The sequence below is a fragment of the Anser cygnoides genome, chromosome 3 (genome assembly GCF_040182565.1).
Source record: "Anser cygnoides isolate HZ-2024a breed goose chromosome 3, Taihu_goose_T2T_genome, whole genome shotgun sequence".
NCBI lineage: Eukaryota > Metazoa > Chordata > Aves > Anseriformes > Anatidae > Anser > Anser cygnoides.
The window spans coordinates 88807437-88834044 of NC_089875.1; the positions used below are offsets into that span (position 1 = coordinate 88807437).

Genomic DNA, 26608 nt, shown 5'->3' on the forward strand with positions numbered 1-26608 from the left:
GTGGGGCCAAAAGTATGCTAAGGGACTGTTTAATGCTTTTTGCAGCATGTGCAATCACACCCTAATGCCCAGGACATTCTGGCCCATGTACCATTCAATTTACTGGTACACAGAGAGAGTCAGTTTCTGCAGGAATTAAATTAGATTTTCAACCCATCTACAAAAGGGCAGTTCAGCTGGATCTAACCAAGCATATTATCTGTTCTGTAGGAAAGAAAACCATTTTGTTCTGGTCTCTTTGACATAATATTTCAGACTTCACTGTCTCTAAATCCTAATCTGAGAACCCTCAGCCAGCAGCAAAGTTGCAATAGAGGGGAGGGAAGGGGGGAGGAGAGACTTTTTAAAATAACATACAGTTCACAAAAAATGTTCAGTATTAAAAGCTCCACTGCAGTGGAGCGGAGTAATTAATACTTATGTAATCTTCCTATAAACCTGTGGTATAGGAGGGTACTTAATGAGTTAAAAACAAGTAAAGTATATCACTTTATTCTTCAATTAAAAGCTGAATTATATTTCAAATTCTTAAATCACTGAGTAACTCAGGGAGCACTGGTGTGTATGCATAAGAGTTGTGTTCTCATTTCTTTACGAGACATTTTTAGTCAGTTTAAGGTAAACAACTCACTATTTGTGTAAAAAGAGTAGCATCTGCATCTCCCCATAAGTCTACAGAAAAAAAATATATATATATATCCATAAAAACAAAAAGTGTTAAAATGAAACCAAACTCTCAGTGAACTCACAGTGTCAAATTCACTGTCATGATTGGTTTAGTAGTTACTGACTCATAGGTCAGACAAAAAGACATCCTGATGATTTCAAAGCCCACCACTATGTACTTTAAATAACTATTCAAACATAGTGGCTCCATCTGAAACGAGTATAGAAAAGTAATATTCTCTAGTAAAGGAGGCATGATGCACTGCAATTGGAACAATCCCCAAAGAGCAAACAGTTCCAAACAAAAGAGGAAATATTCTGTGACAACCTTTCAGAAGTGGCGTTAAATCAATTTTACCCACATGAAGGTAACCACAAGTAGTGATGTTTCTACTTGTGGACCTTGTTTGATACTGAAGCAAAAGAACATTAGGTTTTCTCCCTGATAGAGCAATGGAGTCAAATCTGAAATGTTTTATGAGCAGATAGGTCAAACCTTTACTATGTTTTGTTAAATATAAGGGAGTTTAGAAACCTTGTATCCCTGATGCTACCTTACTCACTAATTAATCATCTTTATTTGTAAGAACATACAGACTTGTATCTCATAGGGAGGACTAGATGACCCAGGCCTGGAGGATGTGTCAGAAGATTTGGTGAGGAACTCATGGTATGCATATGTCCTTGGATGTGCAAATTACTTAGATTAGTATACATGCCCAAATTGAAACAATAAGATAAGAAGGAGGTGACCTGAGCATTCACAAGAACTGGATTCAACCACCAAACACTGTGAAGAAGATTGTTGATGACCACCAGAAGACTGCGAAAGACCACCAGTAGAAACAATTATGCATGTGTCAGGTATATTTACATATTTTAATGAGTTCTTGTAAATAGTATGAATATGTTATTTTTTTCTTGTGAATTTAATGAATATGTATATTCTGATTGCATATAACTCTGTAGCTTGAACAATTCATCATGCATACTAGGTGGAGCAATTCCCTGTGCATCTGGCAGTGCAATTAGAGAATGCCTGCTTTCTAAAACTCCTAATTGAGTCTTAGAGAGTTTCTTTGACTTTTACAGTAACAGTTTTCCCAGCATAATACAGTTAAACATAAAAAGATCCTACAGCAAGCAGCCTTGACAGACAAGTATTTCACAAAATAGGCATATTTAGGTAGAGTAGGAAGTTCTAGAACTCCCAAAATGCTTTGGAGATAGGAAATTTATTCTCTGAAGATGGTTTAATAGTATAGGAAAATGTATAGCAAGCTGGAAATGAGTTCAAACTAAAGTGAGTAGATGGGTAGAGTCCTACTGTATTTGCAGTTCATTTTTAAGGCAGGGAAATTGAACTCAATTACCACTTTGTATTTTTCATTACAGTTTTCAAACAAGGAAAAATACACGTTCACCTCAAACTGCAACACAGTTCCCACTGATGTAGCAGGAGGAAGTAATATCAGTTCAGAGGTAACAAACCTACACTTTTTCTTTTAAATTATGGTGCGATATTTATTCAAAAACTTGTAGTACTATTTGTTGGGGAAAATGTTGCGGTGTTTTAGAATCACTGTGTAGCATCCTTAGCTCCTTCTCCCTCCTTCCTTTTTCCTTTTTTTTTCTTTCTTTCCTTTCTTTCTAATTCCTTATGCCCTTCTACCTAACATCATTGCAGTCTTCATTCCATGCTCCATCAAAGTGATCTGACATTAACATAGTTAATATTTGCAGCAGTGCCAGTTGTAATGCTTTTAATCTTGAGATTAAAAACAGAATGCTCAAAAGAATATTTCTTAATAAATAATGGCAGGGGATAGAGGCCTGTGTGCCTGCACCCATGACACAACAAAGATTTAAGAGAATTCTATTATACAAAAGAAGACCATAATAGCTTATTCGTAACCAAAGTCATATTATCAAGCCAAGAACATCAGAGAAAACATAAACATTGACCACTACTATATAAAGGACATTGTAACTATCTCTTGTGTGTGCCTTCTGCATTCAGCCCAAGCTAATATATGCTCACCTCCCTGAGTTTGGGAAGACCAGCAAGATTGCAACTGACAGTTACCATGCAAACGCAAATGTGCAAGAATTAGGTAGCACATTTAAGTGCTATTAAAAATATACAAATCTACTGAGACATATTACATAATATAAGAACTCTGTACAGTATTTTAGTAACTCCTATCGCATTATGCTGCTATTGCATGATACTACAGAGAGAGAAAGACAAAGAAAGAGCTGGTTGGAGATGGTTGGAATGGACCCCACTATCCATCTGCAAGAAACCCTGGTTTCTACTTTGATTCTTTTATAGTGACCCAATGAGATGATGCACGCATAGTAAATTTCCAACCTCAAATCACTGCTTCATGTGATTACAGACTTAAGGAGACTACACTGTATCAGTTACACTTAGGTCACTTTGGTTTTTCTTCCTAACCCTGAACAGAAACTTTTATTTCTGCATAATCTGAGGGTGGCATGTGGATGACAAAAAATAAATAAAAAAGTAATAATTAAAAACAACAACAAAAACTCAAGCAGGAGATGTTATCTGGCACCACCTAACAGAAAGACTTAATGCAAATGTCAGCTTCTAGTGGAACAGACTCCTTGGAAGGTAATCTTTTCATGGGACTGCAAAGAGAACAAGGAACCACTTCTCTCCAGCTAATCACATTGTAACAACAGAGATGGGGACAGCTAATCTTCACTGCTTTCTAAATGTCCTCTGGCCTGTTGAAATGAGTTGGCAGCTTCCTTGCAGTTCATCATGTCCAAGTTATGAATATCTAAAATATGCTCAATGGGCCTTTACTGAAGGACAGTTTTGCAGATGCATGTTTGCTCTGTTTCATAGAGATAAGATGTAAATAACTATGGAATGTGTATTGGAAGTACATTGGCCCTATTGACATGATTCTTCATTATGGCCAGTGTCCTAGTTCCAGTTAGGACAGAGTTAATTTTCCTCCTAGTAGCTGGTAGGGTGCTATGTTTTGGATTAGGATGAGAAGAGCGCTGATAACATGCTGATGTTTTAATTGTTGCAGAGCAGTGTTTACACCAGGCCAAGGACTTTTCAGCTTCTCGCTCTGTCCTGCCAGCGAGCAGGCTGGGGGTGCAGCAGGAGCTGGGAGGGGACAGACCCAGGACAGCTGACCCAAACTGGCCAAAGGGGTATTCCATACCATCTGACGTCATGCTAAACAATATATAGGGGTGGCTGGCCGGGGTGGGGGGCCGGCTGCTCGGGGATAGGCTGGGCATCGGTCAGCAGGTGGTGAGCAATTGCATTGTGCATCACTTGTTTCTTACACATTATTATTATTAATACTATTATCACTATCACTATTATTATTGTTGTTATTATTATTTTCCTGTCTTAATAAACTGTCTTTATCTCAACTCACAGGCTTCACTTTCCCGTTTCTCTCCCCCATCCCAGAGAGGGAGGGGGGAGGGTGAGCGAATGGCTGTGTGGTGTTTAGCTGCCGGCCGGGTTAAACCACAACAGCCAGTCATTCCCTCAGTGACCTGCCGGTCACCTGACCATCCACTGAAATGGCAAAAGCAGTAGGGTTTCCTTTGCTTAAGGAGATCCTTTTGTTCCTTTGGCTAGCCTAAAAGGCTGATGGGTCTGTTTCAGCCAAAAAGGCTAGCTGAATTTGTTGATATTGTAAGATGTAGATGATGTACAGCAGTGAAAGGTAACAGAGTAACATGGTAACAGAAAGAGAGTTAGGCAAGGGTTATAAAGATAAATCCATGACAGGGAAAATAATAATAATAATAATAATAATAATCTTAATGAACTGAATACTTCATGCAGAAAATTGCTCTATAAACCTTTGGCACAGTTTTTCAAACTCTTCACATTTAAATAATGCCTGACCTTTAACCAAATCTAGCCAAAATCAATCTGTGTGCTATGCAGACGAAAATCAGACCTTTGTCATGATAGAAATGGAATCTTCCTTTTTTTTTTTCCTTTTTTTCTTTTTTTTTTTTTCCTTTTTTTCTTTTTTTTTCAGCCTGTTGTTTGCTTCCTTCAAATAGCTTTTGGAGCCAATGGGCCAATTGTCAATCTGTAAGGGAGGTAGAGCTCTTTGTTGAGCTCCCACAGGTTTCATCAAGACAGATAGCTGTAAAAAAGAAAGATTGTATTATTGCTTGCATAATTGTCATTGCAGTTGTGTCACTGTAGAAAATGTAGTAGCATTAGACCACTTCTTATTAGAGGTTCATGAATTCACACACAAGAGAGACAGTATAAACTTCTCAACCACAGTAAAACATTTAATGCTTACATCTTACTAGACACTCTTGTCTCAATATCTTGTCATATTCCTGGTGGACAAAGAGAACAACATATTCCTATTCTCTCTCCAGCACTTTTTGTTCACATATTTGAATATTAGTTACATGTCCTGAGATTTCTTTTCTCTAGATGAAACTGCTCTCTAGTATTATTACATAGTCAAAGACAATAAATGGTTTTAATTTTATGTTGAAAAGTTCATCTAAGAGTCAACAAACTCTTAACTCATTTCTTGTTACGGAAGCAGGTGATGGCCAGACAGGAAAAAGACAAGTGGAATATGAGGTACATCTGTACCCATGGCTTCTGTAATTTTTAATTGTGTTCTTCTCCATGAGAAATACAGATAAGTGATAACCAGACAGAAGAGTCTCCTACACCTTATCTACTGATCTGAAGTAATTGTAAGTATTGAACAGTAAGTCACTGTTCCTGGTTGAAGTTTTATTAATTCTAGCATATGGTAGAAGAAGTAGAAGCAGTGTATGGAAGATGTGTGACATGCAGTACAAAAATTTTCAGCTGCATATTACTCACAGAATTCGCTTGGAGGTAGAAGAGGAGCTCATAGTTAGCAAGCACAGTTCTTGGGTTTATACACAGGAGTAAAGAAACAGAAACAGAAACTATAAAATAGTAGCAACAGGCAACCAGAATCACCAATGAGTAACATATTAGGACTCACAGGAAGAGAAAAAGTGTAAGCACAGGGCTGGGTAGCTGCTGGAAATAGTCACCTCTAAACAAATACAGATGCTAAAGGTCATTGAGTATGACATTTGGCTAAACTCAAAACAAAGGGCTACTTGCGCAGCTGTAGTCATTACAGAACTTTAAGTCTATAAAAGGCTTTCAAAATTTGATTCAATTGTTTAAATAGGTTTTTGTGTCAGCTTTGATCTTTCTAACACATCAATAATGCTTTGAAGCCAGTTGTTATTTAAGAGACAACATCAAGGTCATATAAAGACTTTTACTATAATTGAGTTTACATATGAACAAATGTAGTAAACTTGTCAAATTTTAGAGCTTCAGGTGAAGGCTAGTATATACTGTGAATATTTTCCTTGAGGAAAACTTGGGATTTTGGTAGACGACTAATTGTTGATATGAGATTATTTGAAAGCATATTACACAAATAAAGCCAATATCAGGAGGAGGTAAAAATGTTATCCCATTGCCTGGGTTCTCATGTGTGATGTTAATGACAGAAGACAGCAAAACTATTTGGAAAGCTCTGGCATAGCTGGGTGTGACTAGTATAAAGAAGTAGTTCTTGTGTCATGGGTCTAGGGCCATTTAAGATTCCTCAGGGTCTACCTGGATGCAACCTACTATACAAGAAAGACATGGACCTTCTGCAGGGTTGGTAGCTTATCAGTTCCAGATAGATCTCTCAGTTACATCTTCTAAAATGGTATTGGGAGCTTATTTTTAGGCATTCAAATTTCTTGCTCACGCTCAGGTCTTTTCACATCAATTCCTCACTTTCTAAACTCTGTTTAAAAGCAACGACACTTTTGTTTTAATACTGGGGTTTTCTCCACATTAGCAGAGTTTTCCAACACACTGTAGAACAAAAGACACACAAAGTAACACAAAAATGAAAGCTACCATGATCCCAGAAACTGGCCCCTCACTGATAATACTCAAGCAATGCTCAGCTTACCCTGAATGATTCTGACCTGAAGAAGCACAGATGTCATTTGGACAAATGCAGTGCTGTCCTTAGTTTTAAAAACTGCACTCAATAGAAATCAACCATTAACCTTTGGAAGTAAAGAAATTTTTTGAAGTGGGATAGACAGAAGGAATTTAGTTATTTATTTGTAGCAGTGACACAGAAGACCAAAGAATCTCAGCTGATCATTTCTACGATAAGGTAAAGCTACAGGGTGAACAGGTAACAAAAAAACATGCAATATATTCAAGACGTGACAACTCGAGGTCCCAGTTCAATGAAGCCTGTAATCATCTATTTAATTAAAGTCCCATTGATTTCAAGATCTTTTATGTTAAGAAGGTGGTCTAGTGCTTTGCTGATTCATTAGCTGATAAAGTAGCTTTGGTTAATAAGAATGTTTTAGGGGAGCAATTACACCTGTTTAGGCAGACAGGAGCAAAAGAAAAAATACAACTCAAACCTAAGATATTAAATAAAGCTAGACACATTAAATGAGAAATGGAATGCGCATTTTTAAAATTGCGGGTCCTTATGCACAAGCTCCAGAATATGTGGATTCTCTGTTTTCAAAGTCTTCATGTCAAGACAGGCTAAGATTAAATTCTATTTAGTTTTATTTCATTTCTAATGATCATCACAGTGTCATAGCTCTTCCTGGTGTTAAAACTGATACATCCCCTGACACATTATAAGCGTATAAATTAAAACCTATACATTATACCCTAACTTCAAAGTTCAAGGTTTAGTTCTGAGATTTTTGAAATGTAGCCTCTTTTCTGAATACCATATTTCATTACACATTTATTCATAAATACTCTATATTTCTCTTTTAAAAATTATATTGTCATATTAAGTGATCAATTTCATAATCTGCATTCATGAAAGAAAGAATGAAATATTCGTCCTACTCTATTGAGTGCATGGACTTGAACTCCATGCATTTGCAAATGGAAACCATGCACTTCTGCCTGTAAATGGTAAAATGGTGAACCTACAGGGCAGATACACTGCCTACTCCTTAGCCTGGAGAAAACCATCATTGTTTGCAAAATCATTTTTCTTTGAAATTATCAGTACAATCTACATAACAAAAAACAATATTGTAGCTATGGCTGTGAGTAAGACCAATATTAGATTGCTTTTCACTTAAATATCTTCAGCTGGAATTCTCCATATCAGTTGAAATAAACTCTTGGAAAGTCTCTATAGCATTTTAGATTTCAAGTGCATTTTGTGATTGGAAGTCCTCATTCTACTTTCTTTGGGTTTTGTATTATCTCTAGTGACTGTATAGTTTAGCATGAGATTATTCGATCATGCTTTCTCTCATACTGTTCCCAAATCTTATTTTGATGCAACAACTATAGAAGCATATGGATGGTAAGGAAGGTGTACCGGTAACTACACCTATAAACTGCACATGTAAAAGAACAATAATATTTTAGTATTTGCTTAATACTTTGCATTGCACCTACCCCACAATAATGACTGGTTGCTTGGTTTTGTTTTTATTTTTGACAATTCAATATGCAAATTAACTACCTTAATACCTACAAATAGATGTAAGTTCAGATGATGAGAGAGTGTGAGGATCTAAGATGTTGCCACTCTCACCAGTGTTTTTTATCACTGGTAAAATATGCTCAACTTTGCATAAAAAGATAATGCCTCTAGGACAACAGCATGCATGAATGCACCACAACAGAAAAAAATTATGGAACACTGGGAAGAAGAAACAACTTTTCAAAGAAGGACATTGACAAACAAGCAATTAAATTAGCTAAAGTGAAAAAAAAAAGAAATGAAATATAAAATGCTATGGTATAATTCAAAATTTTTAAAGTTAAATACATATCCAAATCAGGACACTTACAAGTTAAACTTTATCACAACAATAGTCATCTTTAGTTTCAGAAGATATATTACAGAATCACAGAATCGTCTAGGTTGGAAGAGACCTCCAAGATCATCTAGTCCAACCTCTGTCCTAACACTAACAAGACCTCCACTAAACCATATCACTAAGGGCTACATCTAACGTCTTTTAAAGACCTCCAGGGATGGCAACTCAACCACTTCCCTGAGCAGTCCATTCCAATGCCTAACAACCCTAATTATAAATATATATATATAATATTAGATTGTATTATAAAAAAACACACTGTTTTATACTTGTATTTTAATGATCTCTGTCACAGTTTTATTATGTGCTCAGTAATTGTTCTGGGTCTAAGATGCTTGGAAGATTTCTTTACTCAGTGATGTACTTTCAACAGTCTCATTAATAGAGCATGCACTCTACATTGCCCTTTCCCAAGGGTTCCTAAGTCTGGGAAACAGCAGCTTAAGAGGTGCAGAACTTTAAACTTCTCAGAGCTGCTTTTTCCATCACAGATCAATTTGTATTTTTTAATTGTTGATACTTCCTAAGTAGAGAAAAAGAAAACTTTCATCTTTTCCAACTAATGCTCAAATGCTAATAACAAAAAGAACATTCCTTCCTATTATATCTTTTTTGTGTTGTTTTTTTTGTTTGTTTGATTGATATTTTTTTTCATCACTGTTAATGTTGAGCATTTCAGATATATTTATGTCAAACAAGGAATTCTAGTTCTTGCAGATCAGGACAGCAACAGTGACTGGACAGAAAATCAACAGGGGAAAAAGAGCAATAATTTCGCAAAGGGAAGAAGAGAATGCTAAATATTTTTGCTATCACTTGCTTTGCTTGTCACCTTCCTACATCCCAAGATAAAACCTGAAAGTGAAATTTTGGGCATCATCTCCCATCTTCTTTTCTTAAAAATGATTTGACATATTTATCATCTAGGAAATAATAGGAAACAAAAATAGGTAAAAAACTTCTCTCTCCTATTTTTTTTTCCCTTTGGAATTCAGGGAGAATACTACACAAAATGTTGAACAGCTCTGGCAACTGTACTTCACAAAAATATGACGTGTTTAGGCACCAATGTTGGAAAATTGCAGTTAGCATAACTTTAAATACAACCCTTAAAATTGTCAGCAATTTTCTTCCCCCCTTTCAGAACAGTTTAAACAAATGCATAGCAAATTCATTGCAACCTTTTATGCACATCTTTATTGCAGCAGTCCAAATGAATTTCTTCTGGAGAGATATTTAAAGCTGTCATAATAAGATGGTCTGCCCTAGACAGATACAAAGTGTGTGTGTCTGCCTCTACCAGCAGACAGCCCAGAGAAAGCTTTTCTCCTGTGATCTGGGCACCAGCTTTGCTCTGCCTCACCCACCTTCCCCTTCAACCTTCCTTAACTCATGCCATTAACAACAACAAAAATTCATTTTGCTGCCACTAGTGATGAGGGCAAATAAAACCTCTCTTTATCATCCATGGGGTGAAAAAAAAAATAATCAATTTCTCTCACACTTCTGAGAACCTTTGGATCAGCTCTGTCTTACAGTGCCTGCTTACCAACAGGAGCAAATAAGCTCCCAACATACATTTACTATTGCAAATACTCCTTGTAGATTCATTCTGATTCCAATTATCAGTCTGGTGTGAAGTTCAATAATTACAGGATTTGAGAGCTCTTTCACACAGCTTTCTCTACAGAGAAAGCTAGACACTGTGCTGAACAACAGTACAGAATAATTATTGACTCAACATAGAGCACAAGAGAGATTACACCCTATATTTACATGTCAATTGACTTTTGAAGAGAAAAATAGGGGATAAAATCTCCAGAGATTCAGATCCAGATCAAAATCTCAGAGTTCTTTTTATAAACATTGTGCTAATATTAAGATTTTATTTTTTACTATTATTTTTGCAATTCAAATCTACATAAAAATATCCTTAATTTCATGGTATTAAATAGTATTTTCCCTAGGTAATATTCATGCTATATTTATGCTTGTGAAGGTATTTTATTTTACAACATCATTATATTTTGCTAAATTTGATCACTTTCAGAATATTCAAGATTAATATAATTGTAACACTTTTCAAGAGATTTATTATTTCTGATTCTTGAGCATCTGGCAATAAAACAACTAGAAGCAAACAAGATTTTTTAGTTAGACTTCTCACACATTAGCATTTAAATAGCAGTGAAAATTAATAAATGCAAATTTAAAAGACTGCTGGCTCTTTGAAACCAGAATGATCTTTTAACAGTAAACTACTTTTTTTCTGAGTTCTAAGCTTTGCAGACATTAAGAATTACATGTTTTAAAATTCTATCTTTGTTGCAACATGAAAAATCTACAGAAGTGACAAATGAAAAAGCTCTCTATCTATACAAGGAAACAGATTAGATTGATAAGTATTGTGTTGATTCCAACTATAGTTTAAAAATCAGGAAAAATATTTTCACTTAATTATTTTAAATCTTATTTTCACTTTTCACTGCAAGTATGCCAATATAATTATGAGATTGTGTAACATAGATTCATTTAAATTCTTAGATTTTGTAGAGCCCCATGTTTAAAAATTTTTAACAACTTTATTTTAGACAACTGTTCAATTTATGATTTATAATGAGTTCCATTTTAGGCTGAAACTGGAGTTAAATTTTTACCCATAAAAGTGTTTTTTCATTGATCAGAACAAATTTAGGAACAAAAGCTTGTTTGTTAACAAGGGGTGTATTTTCCATAATTAAGAAATGTAACATTGCTTCTGGTTTACATGCACTTCAAGACTGTAAAGCTAATAGAACCTACCTCTCTTACTTCATTTCCTTCATATATTTGAAATTTCTACCTTTCCAAGTTAGTTTTACAACTTTAAGAGACCAGCTAACTAAACTGAGGAAGAACAATGGCTGAAAATAAATAAATAAATAAATAATCATTTTTATTGGCACCAAACATTATAATTCATCAACAAAACAAAAATTATTTTAACTCTTTGCTGGCTGTCACAATGACAAATCCAGACTTAAAAACAGCTTAACATTTACAGATAATTCTGAAATGTTAAAGTTTGAATTACCTTGAGATTTATACTCAACTTTGCCAACTCCTATTGTTCAAACTAGTTGGGATCGTAATGCCTACAGTCTCCACAATTTGATGTGAAGCAGGCCATTCGCGTACTCCAAGCCTGAAGATGAAGTCGGATGGATCTAGGCTTGAACCAGAGGATTAGCCAATGTGTGGACAGTGTAGATGAGTAGGAAGCTTGGGTTTGAGCCTGGGCTCCAACTGTCACAAACACAAAATCAATAGCTGAGGTATGCAGTCACCTAAGTATCATGGGCAGTTCATCTGCAACACGGATCCATCATGCCAAGAAAACAATGATATACAGTTTGGCTCTCTACAGAGTCCATCTCTGCGCTGAAAACATCTTGCTTTCTTGGCCAGTTGAGGTTAATGAGGAGTATCTCCATGTCTGTCCAGAACAAAGTCAATGCTAATAAACGTCAAAGACCAACACTGGCTCTGTGCAGTGTCATGGGATGACACATGATTTGTCTTCATGCTGTTCCCAGAACTAACAGAGAGAACAGTATGTAGGCAAGCCTATAAGCATCTCTCCAGAGAGCCAGATACCATTTTGCAAGGCTGGCACTGGGCTGGAGCTGGAACAACCTGCTACATCCAAGCTGCTCTGGGCAGAGCTGCATACCCACTATACGCCAGCTTCCAGTGGGGTGTATTTGCTCAAGTGCAAGAACAAGCAGATGATGGGTCCTTGCATCTGCCTGGAGCAAGACACAGAGACTCCTGAGTGACTTTGCAGGGGCACTTGCAGGGCAGCAGAGTAACACAGCCCACATTGTAGCTTCGCATTGCAGCCCACTATCTACGTCTTCCCGTTACCCAGGGAATCCTAGCACCCACAGAAGTGCAGAGCTGACAACCACAGAGGCAACAAATGTTTTTAATAAGCGATTCATGCTTTAACTATCATAACTTGCTATTTATTTCATGGAATTGTATAGGCTGGGAGGGATCACTCAGCCCAACTCCCTGCTCAAAACAGGGTCAATCCCAAAATGAACCATGGGCAAGCTGATCTAACATTCTAGTTGGGTCTGCTTCCAAGTCACTCAATGCACTTCCATTTCAGTTATCTTCTATTAAATATGTAGAAACAGATTGTTTTTCATTTCAGAATCAAGCCTTCTTTGCAATTCAAAGCCATCCCATTCTACATAAATCTAAGCAGAAAATTCTCACCCAAAATTCACTGACTCATCTCTGTACTACCATCAAGTTCTGTTAGAATCCTTAATGTGAAATATATTTACAGAACAATATGTATTCTTTATAAGAAGAGGACTTCAAATTATTGCAGAGACCCACAGTTGTTGAGGTCTCCATATGCACGCAGACACTGCTTTACATAGTTTTAAATGCACTGCTGTACGTGAGAGTTAATGTACAACATGCAACTGGCAGTAACCATGAGATATTAAGAGTACATTTTAGAGGAGGGAAGAAATGTGGTACTGTTTAAACACACCACATGAAGCAGTTAATCTGCACAGAAATAACAACACAGAACAAACCATTAAATTGAAATAAATAAATAAATAAATCTATTAACAGTGATTTAACATTTGTTTTGTTAAAAGTATCATTTCCTGTTAATACTGAAACTGTTAATGCAAAAGCTTTTAAAATGCATGTGTGCCTAAATTTCTGGACATCACAATCACATATGCTAACAAAATACATTTTATTATCTTGAGGGTCATCACGCGGCACTTGCAGGGCAAGCAGGCGATCAGGCCCAGTCAGCATGGATTTATGAAAGGCAGGTCCTGCTTGACGAACCTGATCTCCTTCTATGACAAAGTGACACGCTTGGTGGATGAGGGAAAGGCTATGGATGTGGTTTACCTTGACCTCAGTAAGGCTTTTGACACAGTTCCCCACAACATTCTCCTCAAGAAACTGGCTGCTCGGGGCTTGGACTGGCGTACGCTTCGCTGGGTTAGAAACTGGCTGGATAGCCGGGCCCAGAGAGTTGTGGTGAATGGAGTCAAATCTGGTTGGAGGCCGGTCACTAGTGGTGTCCCCCAGGGCTCGGTACTGGGGCCGGTCCTCTTTAATATCTTTATCAATGATCTGGATGAGGGCGTCCAGTGCACCCTCAGTAAGTTTGCAGATGACACCAAGCTAAGTGCGTGTGTCGATCTGCTCGAGGGCAGGAAGGCTCTGCAGGAGGATCTGGATAGGCTGGAGCGATGGGCTGAGGTCAACTGTATGAAGTTCAACAAGGCCAAGTGCCGGGTCCTGCACCTGGGGCGCAACAACCCCAAGCAGAGCTACAGGCTGGGAGATGAGTGGCTGGAAAGCTGCCTGGCCGAGAAGGACCTGGAAGTATTGGTTGATAGTCGGCTGAATATGAGCCAGCAGTGTGCTCAGGTGGCCAAGAAGGCCAACAGCATCCTGGCCTGCATAAGAAGCAGTGTGGCCAGCAGGTCTAGGGAAGTGATTGTGCCCCTGTACTCGGCTCTGGTGAGGCCGCACCTCGAGTACTGTGTTCAGTTTTGGGCCCCTCGCTACAGGAAGGACATGGACGTGCTCGAGCGAGTCCAGAGAAGGGCGACCAAGCTGGTGAGGGGTCTGGAGAACAAGTCTTACGAGGAGCGGCTGAGGGAGCTGGGCTTGTTCAGCCTGGAGAAGAGGAGGCTCAGGGGCGACCTTATCGCTCTCTACAGTTACCTTAAAGGAGGCTGTAGAGAGGTGGGGGTTGGTCTATTCTCTCACGTGCCTGGTGACAGGACGAGGGGGAATGGGCGAAAGTTGCAACAGGGGAGTTTTAGGTTGGATGTTAGGAAGTACTTCTTTACCGAAAGGGTTATTAAGCATTGGAACGGGCTGCCCAGGGAGGTGGTGGAGTCACCATCCCTGGAGGTCTTTAAAAGACGTTTAGATGTAGAGCTTAGCGATATGGTTTAGTGGAATACTTAGTGTTAGGTCGGAGGTTGGACTCGATGATCTTGAGGTCTCTTCCAACCTAGAAATCTGTGATACTGTGATACTGTGATGAACTCCATTTTGCATGAAACTATACTATTTCAGTTACTCATGCTATCCGCAATATGTTTTAGAAATCTTAATGCATTTTGGAAGAACCATACTAGCCACAGATTTAGGCCAAACACCTTTTGGGTGAGCTTTTGAAGACTGTGGCATTCTGTACATATTTATCAGTCCGTATAAGGAATTTGCTGCTCAGCACAAAGAAAAAAGAAAAAAAAACTTCTGCTTCTTCTTCAAGAAATTAAGTGTCTGTGAACTAGGAAAAAAATGGCACTACATCCACTCAAATCTATTTGTAAAGGACTGTGATTTCATTTGTTCGCTTCCTCGATTAAAACTGCTCATGTTTTTAAAATCTTAGTTAGCTGACACCATTAGTGTTGAAAATTCTGCATTCATCTTCTCAGAGTTAACCTGTCAGTAGAACACAGACTAGTTTCATTTCTAGGCCCAACTAATCCAAAGAAATTAAGAAGAATTTTCTCAGATATCCTGTCTCTGAAGAGCTATTCTTTTATCTGAGCAGATGTACTTCCACTGTGTGAAATTATTGCTGAGGCCTCTCTTTGCTTTATTAAGATTCTTCCATAAATGAAGTATTTTCAGGGAACGGGAAGAAATATCACTTATTCTGGTCTGCCCTCTGTGACGCTCAAGAACAAATTGGTCAACCATGCTATAGCCACCCGTGGAAGCATTCATCCTGCCATGGCCTGAGGCTGCCTGCCCTTCAGCTCACTACGGGTGTTACATGCCCCAGCAGACTGGTGGCTGCATTAGGCAACCTCAAAGCCATCTGCAGGCACTTCTGCATTTCTCTTGAGACCACCTTTTAAGAGCAGTTTAGGCATACCCAGCGAGTCATTCGAAAATTTTGTACATTAATCTCCCGCCTTCATAATGAACTTGTAAGATAGGGGTTTAAATCTTATTTCTCATTCCTCTTTTCTGAGTAGTCCATGCATAGAATAGCAGCTTATTTCTAACTACCATCTGGTGTAGTTGCATGTTTAGCTCAAATTTGAGAGTTTTGTGTGGGGGCTTGAAGGTTCCTGGGTTCAGACTCTGAAATGCTTTTAATAGAGAAATTTTAGTTCAGTTTTAATTTGAGCCTGCTCAAGGACAAAAAAAAAAAAAAAAAAAAAAAAAAAACAACCCTTTTTTTTTCATTTTTGAATTATCAAATGGAAGGTGTCAATGATTTGCAAACTAGTGAAAGAAAAAGAATGTCACTGAGCAATTAATTTAAACCAAGCCCTTCCACTGAGAAGGCTGTAGGTTAATTACTTGAAATTTTCAACAGAAAGGCTTCACCAAAAAGATGTCTCAGTGACTATACATTGCACCTTATTTCAGCTTTTCATGCTTGCCAATAAAACACTGCCAACCCACTAATCAATAATGAAGTCTAAAAGAAAAAAATCCTATAAATTATGGGTTGATATACATCATAGGCTATTAGTATGCATATTTAGACATTGTTTAGTTTTAGTTGTAAACATATTAACATATATTTAAAAAAATAATGTATTAATTGCAGTAAAATGCAGTATTTTAGTGAGGACTATCTTATATTACTCAGAGAACTAGTGCGTGCACACATGCTGTTACCATAGTGGAAGTAACAGGCTCTAAATTCACTACTATGCAGTAACCTGTTGAGCATTTCACATTCTTAGACAGCTATGCCAGTCTTTTAAATCATATTTTTGTTCTTGAGTCATCAGAAACAACACATAAACCCCTCTGGAGAACTAAAAACATTCTTCTTCTAGTGAACTGATGCTTCATGCCAGTACTGGGTGCACTGTGCACTGAGACAAGCTCTTAATGTGTTTCCATTACTGTTGGGCTGTAGCAACAGGTGAGCACTGAGCAATTGTGCAAGTGCATTTTATATCCAAAAATATTACTATAACAGTGACAGAGAAGACAATATGTGAGCACTTCAGGGCAAATGCTGCAATTTTGCAAATATTTTTAAGCCCAGCTTCTTGGCAAGGGTCATTAATTATTCTTTTTATTGCAAGAGCGTCTAGAGGCCCTGACTCTAAATAAAGTTCCAGCACGCTGGGCTACAGTGTTGCAGTCAGAAACACATAGTATAAAACAATCCAGGCCATGAAGTAATGGAAACCTTAACAAGAGGGTAGAGTGAGCTAGAGGTAGCGTTATACACGCTTCTTGTGTAGGCAAGGAACTAATGCATGGAGAGATTAAGGCCATTGTTTAGCAAAACCCTTAAGCACATGTACGAGTAACCCCACTCCTGTTCAGGAAGGCATTACTGCCAAAATGAAGGTCTATAGCCCTTTGTGTTAAATCAGGGCCTTGGTGACCTGTTCAAGGTCACCCAGTAAATCTGAGATAACGGTGGGATTTGGACTCAAGCCTCCTGCTTTTCACTAAGATGCCTTAAACAGAAACACAGTCTGCACTTTTTGTTTTGGCTTTATCACTGTTTTGTTTTATTCCACTGTTTACAATTTTAAAATACTTACATAGAATCTCAAATAAGTAGTTAACACTATGAGTCTCAATTGCAATGTGTCTGAAATCTAACTGACATGAAATATATATGACAAAGATGGGACAAATATAACAGGAAAATAATATAAGCATAGACATGAGATGAGACTTTTGCTGAAAAACAGGTATGCACACAATTTTTCATAAAAGAAACTTACCATGATTCACTCTGTAAAAATTGAAATCTAACTAAGTCTTCATTAGAATGGAAAACAAACAAACAAACAAAAAAAAATTAAATTAAGGTTTTGCTGAGCAAATTTGGAAAGATGATTTCAGGAAAAGAGAAAATCAGAAAACTTATCTTACAAATACAGGTATCATCAGAGAATAATCAGGCAATAGAGATTTTTTTACAGAAAACAAAAATATCTTTCACTCAAAACCGTTCCTGGTTATTACAAAATTGATTTTATTATTAAAAAGTGGCCACTTAAAATTTACACTGAGAACAAAATACAGTAGAATTTACACCAGGCTTAATTAATTCAAGATATCTTACCTGAATTCGATGTTTTCCAATGAAGATACACTGTAATGCCTTTGACTTAGTTATATCAACTCATTTTCCACTAAAAAGCCCAGAGGCAGTTAGGAGAAAAGGTTATTACTGTACTCAGCATTTCTAAACAGCTTTTAAGCCAGTGTTGTGGATGAAATTACATACTTTACTCATAAGAGAGAAGCAATATATTTATTGATATAATGTATTGATCTAACAAAGCTTAATAGTAAATAAGACAGAGACTTAAAAAGATTCAAGATAGCAAGACACACTTGATGATTTACTGCATAGAGGACAGGGTAAGTGTCAGGGATACACTTCCATTGAGTCACAAGGTTCAGAGTTCCCTTGCTTTGTAAACTCCTTGAACCAAAGGGGTAAGGAACCTAGGTACAATCTAAGATGTAATCTTAGTGAAGCTTTCAAAGTTTAGCAAGCTATAAATTACTTACTGAGGATCTGTTGGGGCAAGGAATATCTCACAAGGAGTAAGGGGTCTCAGCAGCAGGTGTGACCTTGGGAGGCATCCCTGCTCAATGGGAGATTAGAACAGAACAGAACAGAATAGAATAGAACAGAACAGAATAGAATAGAATAGAATCAATTAGGTTGGAAAAGACCTCCAAGATCATCTGGTCCAACCATACACCTACCACCAATATCACGCACTAGACCATGCTCCTAGGCACCACGTCCAACCTTTCCTTAAAGACCCTCAGGGACGGTGATTCCACCACCTCCCTAGGCAATCCGTTCCAATGCCTGACTATTCTTTCTGAGAAGAAATTACTCCTGATTTCCAACCTAAGCCTTCCCTTGAACAACTCAAGGCGATTCCCTCTAGTGCTATTGCTAGTTATCTGCAAGAAGAGGCCTACCCCAGCTACCCACACCTTCCTTTCAGGTAGTTGTAGAGAGCAATAAGGTCTCCCCTGAGCCTCCTCTTCTGCAGACTAAACAGCCCCAGCTCCCTCAGCCACTCCTCACAGGACTTGTGCTCCAGACCCTTCACCAGCTTTGTAGCCCTTCTCTGGACACACTCCAGGGCTTCAATGTCTTTCTTGAAGTGAGGGACATAAAAGATGAACACGGTACTCAAGATGCAGCCTCACCAGAGCAGAGTACAGGGGGACGATCACCTCCCTGGTCCTGCTGGCTACACTATTCTTGATACAAGCCAGGATGCTGTTGGCCTTCTTGGCCACCTGGGCCCACTGCCGGCTCATGTTCAGGCGAGCATCAACCAACACCCCCAGATCCTTTTCCTCTGCACAGCTTTCCAGCCACTCTGTCCCAAGCCTGTATCATTGCATGGGGTTATTGTGGTGAGACAGGTTAGTTTTACCCTACTGATGATGTGTTGTTGCACTAGTAATCCTGCTCAGTACGAGAGGAACCACAGGGTCAGACATTCGGTGTATGTGCTTGGCTGAGGAGCCACTGGAGTGAGGCTACCATCTGTGGGATTATGACTGAACACCTCTAAATTGGAATATCCCCTAAACATAACAATACTGCAGCGCCGAGGAGCCTCGGGGGGCTTACAATAGTCGGCCTCTCCGGCAGCTGGTGTGGAGTGCTGCACGTGGTCAGGACTGGAGTGCAGATGGATGTGGCACCACTTCTCCCCCACCATATACCACATGTTCATGGCGAACCCGATGCTAAATCATTCATAGACAACCTGATTCTGGGTCAGGGTTTTGTACGTAGCAGAGCAGCTCCCTCACTGCGATCTATTGAAAGTCAGCCCTCAACAACAATTTTTACTACCTGAAAGGAATTTTTGTGGAGCTGGAGATCAGCCTCTTCTCACAGATAACCAGTGATAGGACTAGAGGGAATGGCCTCAAGTTGTGCCAGGGGAGGCTTAGGTTGGAAATTAGGAGACATTTCTTCTCAGAAAGAGCATTCAGGCATTGGAATGTGTTGCCCAGGGAAGCTGAGGCATCACCATCCCTAGGGGGGTTTCAAGGAAAGGTTGGACCTGGCACTTAGGGACATGGTTTAGTGGGTGACATCGGTAGTAGGGTGATGGTTGGACCAGATGATCTTGGAGGTCTTTTCCAACCTTAATGATTCTGTGATTTAAAGTGCAGTACCCAGCACTCAGCCATGTTGATCCTGTCATGCAGCCAGCTGCCATGCAGAAGGGCTCTTGGGCTGTTCTCTATTTATGGGGTAAGATGATGACTAACAGGAATATTGTTTTTTTGTTGTTGTTGTTGTTAGATGTCTGTCTGTCAGTTTCTCCAGCACTCAGCTTGAGACAATATTGCAGTCACTATCTGCCTTGGGTTCAACAGCTACCATTTGAGCAAGGAAACGCCAAACTGAAGGGGGAGGAAGGGGGACAGAGGGGCAGGAAATGACACCATCACAGCCAGAACAGGGAAAAAAAGTTACCCCAGTTAATGGGGTCCCTGGTACTGCAAGACCATTTAATCAAACCAGCTACAGGACAACTATCACTTCATTTCTCTGAAGTTGTTTAAGAGGCTTCTTATGTTTTCACTCCCTTCCCTTCCCTTTTTCTTTCAATAAATTAAATTTAAATAAAAAATCAGCTGTACAGAAAGCTGATTTAATCACCCTTTGTCACAATTGCTGCAGCAAAGTTCAGATTCAACTGAACTGACTAAAAAAAATGACTCCTTTATAGCTAGACATTTGGTTATGAAGTGTAACATGTTCAACTTTGCTGCCAGGGTGACAGTGAAGGAAACAAGTTTGTGACAGAACAGCAGAAATGAGAACCAGCTGCACAGACCGTGCTACCAAAGAACCAAGAACCACATGAAGAGCAGGTTTCCACAGGTTGCAGTAGCATTACTTAGCATGTTTTTATGTCTCCAAGGGAAGTAACACTAACAGAAAAATCCTCCTTTAGGACATGAAGCCTGATGTCTTCTTAACCACACTGAGTGAGCCATTTAGAAAGGTTTGTTAGCACAGTGCCCTCAGCAGCCTGCTGAAAAACCCTGCACCAACAGGCATCGCACACAGTGGTAAAAGCTCTCACTTAGACTAATTCAAAGAGCAAGGTTCCCTATTAGGCTTGCCCACAAGTGCCTACAAACCAGGTGATTAGTCCATTTCAGAATCTGCCACTGATTTTCATTTGTATATGCATACATTAAAGCAATTTTAGTGACCCTTACGCATATCGGTTGGCACCATCCATTAGTAATGTTGTCAGACACTTCCCATTGCAACACCTTGCTTGCTTTTTTTCTTAACCTTGCCAAGCTAAATGGGCAGAAATTTTCTAGGCCAGATGTCTGCCTGAGATCACACTTTAATGGAAAAATTCTAGGAGAATAGTTCAGCTGGGAACCAAGCCAGAAGAAAATATTTTTTGTTTAAATATTGAAAGCATTTTTCTTGTAGAAGTTCTACCTACTGGCCCCTGACTCTGCAAAAGACCCATGGAATTTGGCAGGGATGAGATTTTTCATCAAGAATGTGCTTTTTGCACCCCATGTGAAAATCACCCCCTCTGGTTTCAAAGACTTTGCAAAGTCAGGGTTTGCCCAACACAAGGCCCAACATAGGCCCAGCAGAAACTTACCAAAGTTCCTGAGGTTTTAAAGCTAAATTTCCTGAAGGCTTATCTTCACTGCACCTGCATCTGACAGAAGTGCACAGAAATGGCAGAAAGCACAGACTAAGTTAAAAAAAAAAAAAGGGGGGGGGTGGCTTGGGGAGCAGCAAAGCAGAGGAAAGGGCAAAACTGTGAAAAAGAAACAGAAACAGAGATCTTGGTCAGAAAGCTATCTGAAGATACTTGGAGCAGTAAGAAAATGAGATCCACTGTGTTCAAAGACAGGATATATCATGCTTTCTTTATAAATAAACAAATCCACATCAAAGAGAGGTAAGCCTTCTCATCAGTTCTTCCTCCTAACAGAAAAAATCCCTGAATTTTAGCTGAAAAGGAATAAAAAGTGAAGGAAGGGAAAAAAGTGAAGAAAAAAAATAAGTGAAGAAAAGGAATAAACAGCTTTTTTGCAGCATTACTTCCCTGTTTTCTAGGAGTTTGATTTTCTTCAGGATACTTTGAATTTTTAATTCAGCTGGAAGGACATGGTTTGATATTGATCACCAGATTAATGAATTCACACCATCTGAACATCAGACTTTGCAATATTGTCAGAATTAAGTGAAGCTCCATGTAATTAATAATACGATTATTTAGCAAATATGTATATTACAGAGGTAACTGTCAGTATTTACAACATCCCGTTTTTGTTTTTCTACTTGGAACTACTTTTGTTTATTGAAGTATATTTCTAGGGTATCATAAATAACCATATTTATGGTTACCATCATGTGAGTAGCAGCTTGTCCTAAAAAGCCAAGGGCTGTGGGATTTGAGGGCAAATCCAATTTCGTTCAGTCTCCAGTGGCCACTGCTCATAAAACTGAACATAATTTGTCACAATTGGCAACTTCAGTTGAAAAGAAACTTCAAAGTTCCCCAGTACAATAAAGGATAGAGCTGCTGTCAAACTCCACTTTCTTTAAGCTGCAGGGGTTTTGGAATGGAAAGAATGACAGCCTAATTTAGTTTTCCAAATCCTTTTCCAGGATCTAGGTATACATATACTATCCTTATTAAAGTTTACTACAAAACACGGGGAACAGGAAAACCCCACTAGATTCAATGCAATCTGACGCCATTATATTTAGGGTTTGCTTGAGTGCCCATGGAAACTTTAAAATAAACATTTGATTGTATTACTGTAAATCTTAGGAAGGATTACTAAGTTTGGAAGAATCCTTGTGGAACAAATGGGAATACAAATCCAATGTTAAGAAGCAAAAATAAGAGATTTTTTTTTCCACATGGGAGAGACTAATCGTATAAAACAGTCTTACTCCAAAGATGACTGCTGCCTAACTCATCTATAGGCAATGCTAGAACTGTTGCATAAAACTGACATACATGGTAGTAAATAAAATGAACCTGTGACCACTCTCTTGTGCTGAAGCCAATTGTCGTGACACAGCTTCTACTCCTGCAGCTAAACTTTTTCCCATCCTGAAACATGTTGGTTTCATTAGAAACACCCCCTGCTCTACAATACACTCCAAGCAATGCCTGGATATTCACTGTGAACATATGAGTTGTCACAGGCTGCAATTATGCCAAGGAGGATACTAACAATTCATCTTGTGTGGAGAGTCATAGAACGGCACTACAATATCTCCTTTGTCCTCTTATTTAATATAAATGCAAGCAAAGGTCTCCAAACATGTTTTGATGTGCTGCATGGACTAAATTGCTAATATTGTGACCTCTTTTCTGATGAAAGAGCCAACCACCCTCCATAAGGCACCAGCAGAGGTGAAGTTCTCACTGGGTAATCCCCCAAAAGACATGCATTTTAAAAAGCAAGGGTGACCAGGGTTATCAACACTGGTCTTGATGCTCTAAGACATGGCACATAGTCCACGACTACTTTTAGAAAGACAGCCTTGTTGTCAGGAAGCCTTTCAAAACATATTATGTTCAAAGGAATTCTCAGGATCAATTTCCAAATAGAGGAATAAACCAATAAGCAAATTCTCTGCTTTCTGACAAAGCTCTTTGCCAAGGAGCATAATAGAACTAACTATAACAGTGTATATTGTTTAGGATTTGTTAGCTCAGATGTGTCATTGTCTGACCTGAGCCCTCCACACACAGATGTGAATAGGCAATATTTGCACAGCAAAGATCTCTGCTAGCTCGGGGTCTTTGTACCATTCTCTGTTTTGTGTTGTAGATTTTCCCTGGAGGTGGCAGCATTGATAGCAACTGCTTTCTCAAGGGAATTGGCAGGAGTACAGGGAAAGATTTTCTCTTAAGACATTGAGGTTTACTGTATTTTTCCACCCATGCAGCAGGCAATTTCAGCAATTGCTGATTGATTTTCAGGCAATTGTAGCAAGTAGATTTGATCACTGAAATCAGAAGGGCAAAGACAGTAGAGTAAGCACATGCATTACAGAGAAAGTGGAAGAGTTTGTATGAAAGTGATAACAGAGTCCCCTGCTGGGTAAGCTTCTTTATTATCTTGTCTAAGCTCAACTGCAATGCAACTGAAAGCAGGCCTGTACACTGCAGGCAAGGCTTTAGCTCCAGCCTGTCTCTTCCATGGCCTGCCCTTTGTCTGAGACTGCTTCACTCCAGCATTATCCACACCTACCCATTTGCCATAGGTGCCACCTTTAAAAATTTTGCAGGTAGCCCTTCTGTCTATGAAAAAGGACTAAGAGGTATTTTTGTCATTCATTAGCTTTAAAGAATGGGTGAAGTACATTGTTTATAGACTGTTTTCTTATGAAAGCTTTTACACACATGAACAAACAACTTCCAGTCTTGCATCTTGACATTTCAGTTACACAGAGGAATGTGAGCTAATTGTTACTTGCTAACACAAGATGCACAAGGATATCATTTTTTTTTCACAAGTTCTTCCTGCCTACTAGGAAAGAAAACACAAAAATGGGCTAATTAATTTACAATTTCATTATCTGTCTCCAAGCATTCACACATTTATTGGTGAGAAATTTTATCTTTGCAACTCACACAAGTATCACCTAAAAAAGCTTTGTTCTGTTTCTCCAGTACGGTTCTTCAGCAACCTATTCACAGAATGAAATGAAATCTTATTCCCAGTGAAATCAATGGGCAGTTTGAACAGGATTTTCCCCAGTCTTCTCCACAAACGCTTTGAACCTGTCATGTTATTCCAATCAATTTATATACTTGTTGCTTTACAACTTTTGCAGCCTCTCGGCATGAATTGAACATAATAGGGTTTTTTTTGGTTGTTTTTTTTTTTTTTCTTATTTTACTTTTACCAGAACTAAAGCGTGTCATAACACATTTTTACCTTGCCTTCACTGTAAAGCATTTAGATGACCAAGTGCAAATCACCTCTTGTTTCCCTTCAGGTAGTAAATTCTGTGAGATACCTTTTTTTGCTCAGAAACGTGCTACCTTCTCACTTAACTCACTTGTTGATGACATATGCTGACACTATATTCAGAATCTACTGTGATTCTTGATCCAGTATTCTTTCAAATTAATTTTGGAGGTGTTTTCTTTATTTTCTGAAGTCTATAATGACCATTACAATCTTTTCTAATGATTTCTTTCTAACCATAGAATCATAGAACCACAGATTCGATGGTTTGGGTATGGGTTGGAAGGGACCTTAAAGATCATCTATTTCCAACCCCCCTGACATAGGCAGGGACACCTCCCACTACACCAGGTTGCTCAAAGCCCCATCCAGCCTGGTCTTAAACCCTTCCATGGATGGGGCATCCACAGCTTCTCTGGGCAACCTGTTTCAGTGCCTCTCCACCCTCCCAGTAAAGAATTTCCTCCTAATCTCTAATCTAAATCTCCCCTCTTTTAGTTTAAAACCATTCTCCCTTGTCCTGTCAATCTATACTTGGCTCCTCGGCTCTTCTCACAGAGACCAGTCCTGCAGTCAGCTTTCTGCCCCCCACCTCACCCCTAGTACCGCTTCTTCTTATTACTTTTTTATATAACTTATGAACAGCTAGAACCCAGAGGAAGACTTCAGGGAAGCAAAATTAGTACCAGCCTTCAAGGGGGAATGATGATAAAACATCTTATAATAAGCATTTTTTCTTTGCCTAATGAAAAAGTGGATAAGATATTCAGATAAACCATCAGTAAGTAAACAAATGCTAACTGAACCATGTTTTGTAAATTGTACAAATTGATGAATAAATCTTGCCAAGCAAATATGGTTGGTTCTTTTGATAAAATTTAATTGCCATTTAGTACTACATAGAGTATTTGTCTACTAATCAAAGTAGGACCAGGGTATTAATGAGCAATTGTTACTAGAGTAGACAAAAAGATTTGACTGTAAGTAATAAATTGATACTAGATTGAAATACTTATTCACAATACTAATTCATCTTAGGTGAAATTTTCTTTATAGCAATAAAAACTAGACTTCAAACTTGCAAAATGCAAAGGATTATTGAAAAAATAATTGTGGACCAGAACAATCAGAATGTCCACATAAATATGCCATAATCAATGTTAAAGCCATCTTATTTCTGATTTTTAGTAATGATATGGCAGATGACGAAGCCATGTCATTTGTTTATGAAAGCAAGTATAGAGTAACATAAATTGTACATAGAGGGGAAATTACTCTGGCAGAAAATGTCCTCAAAAATGGTTCAGCAAGTAATGTCTTCCCCATTTTTCTGTTTAAATTCTTTTCACAAACAATTTGACTAACTGTTTTCTGTTCTGTAAAGACTGAACTTTAAAACTTCAAGCATGAATATGGCTTGTTCTTAATTTCTTTTCTTTTCAAAAATATAATTGTCTTGGTCATTTGCACTTAATCATTTATTGTTAGTTTTGTGTTAAAAAATATTTTCATAACAGTAAGGATTGTGGGCAAAGTTCTTGCCTTAAATATCTCATTTATAATATTTTTTAAATTTTACAACGTTCTAAATACTGTCAGTATAAACCTTCCTGAATATGTTGGTCAGATTAATGTCCTAACTAATAACAGGTATTTTTTCCTGCTTCTTGTAGATGGCTGCTTAATGATTGATTTTTCTGTTTTCCAGTCTGTGATTTATCTATTAACACATTGATCTATGCAATTCTGAGATTATTCACTTCAGAGTTACCTGCAATTCTGAAACAAAAGATGCTGTTATGACACTGTGCCACTACCATTTTCTGTATTGCTCCTTTGTCTAATAAGTCCTTCCCATAAAAATTTTATAAACTTAGACTAATATTCCAGTGATGTTCAAGTGTTTAGTGGTATTCAATAAGATACGTTTTATGCTAACAAACAATGCACTTTGTGTAATGATCAAATTTATAATGTTAAT

The 26608-nt window shown here is 38.2% G+C and overlaps 1 long non-coding RNA gene across 1 annotated transcript; it reads left to right on the forward strand.

The window, feature by feature from the left end:
- Positions 1-741: 741 nt before the first annotated feature.
- Positions 742-3923, forward strand: LOC136790492 (uncharacterized). Its single transcript, XR_010830499.1, has 3 exons — positions 742-1530; positions 2062-2148; positions 3741-3923. It is a non-coding gene; the product is annotated as an uncharacterized lncRNA (long non-coding RNA).
- The last annotated feature ends 22685 nt before the right edge of the window (positions 3924-26608 follow it).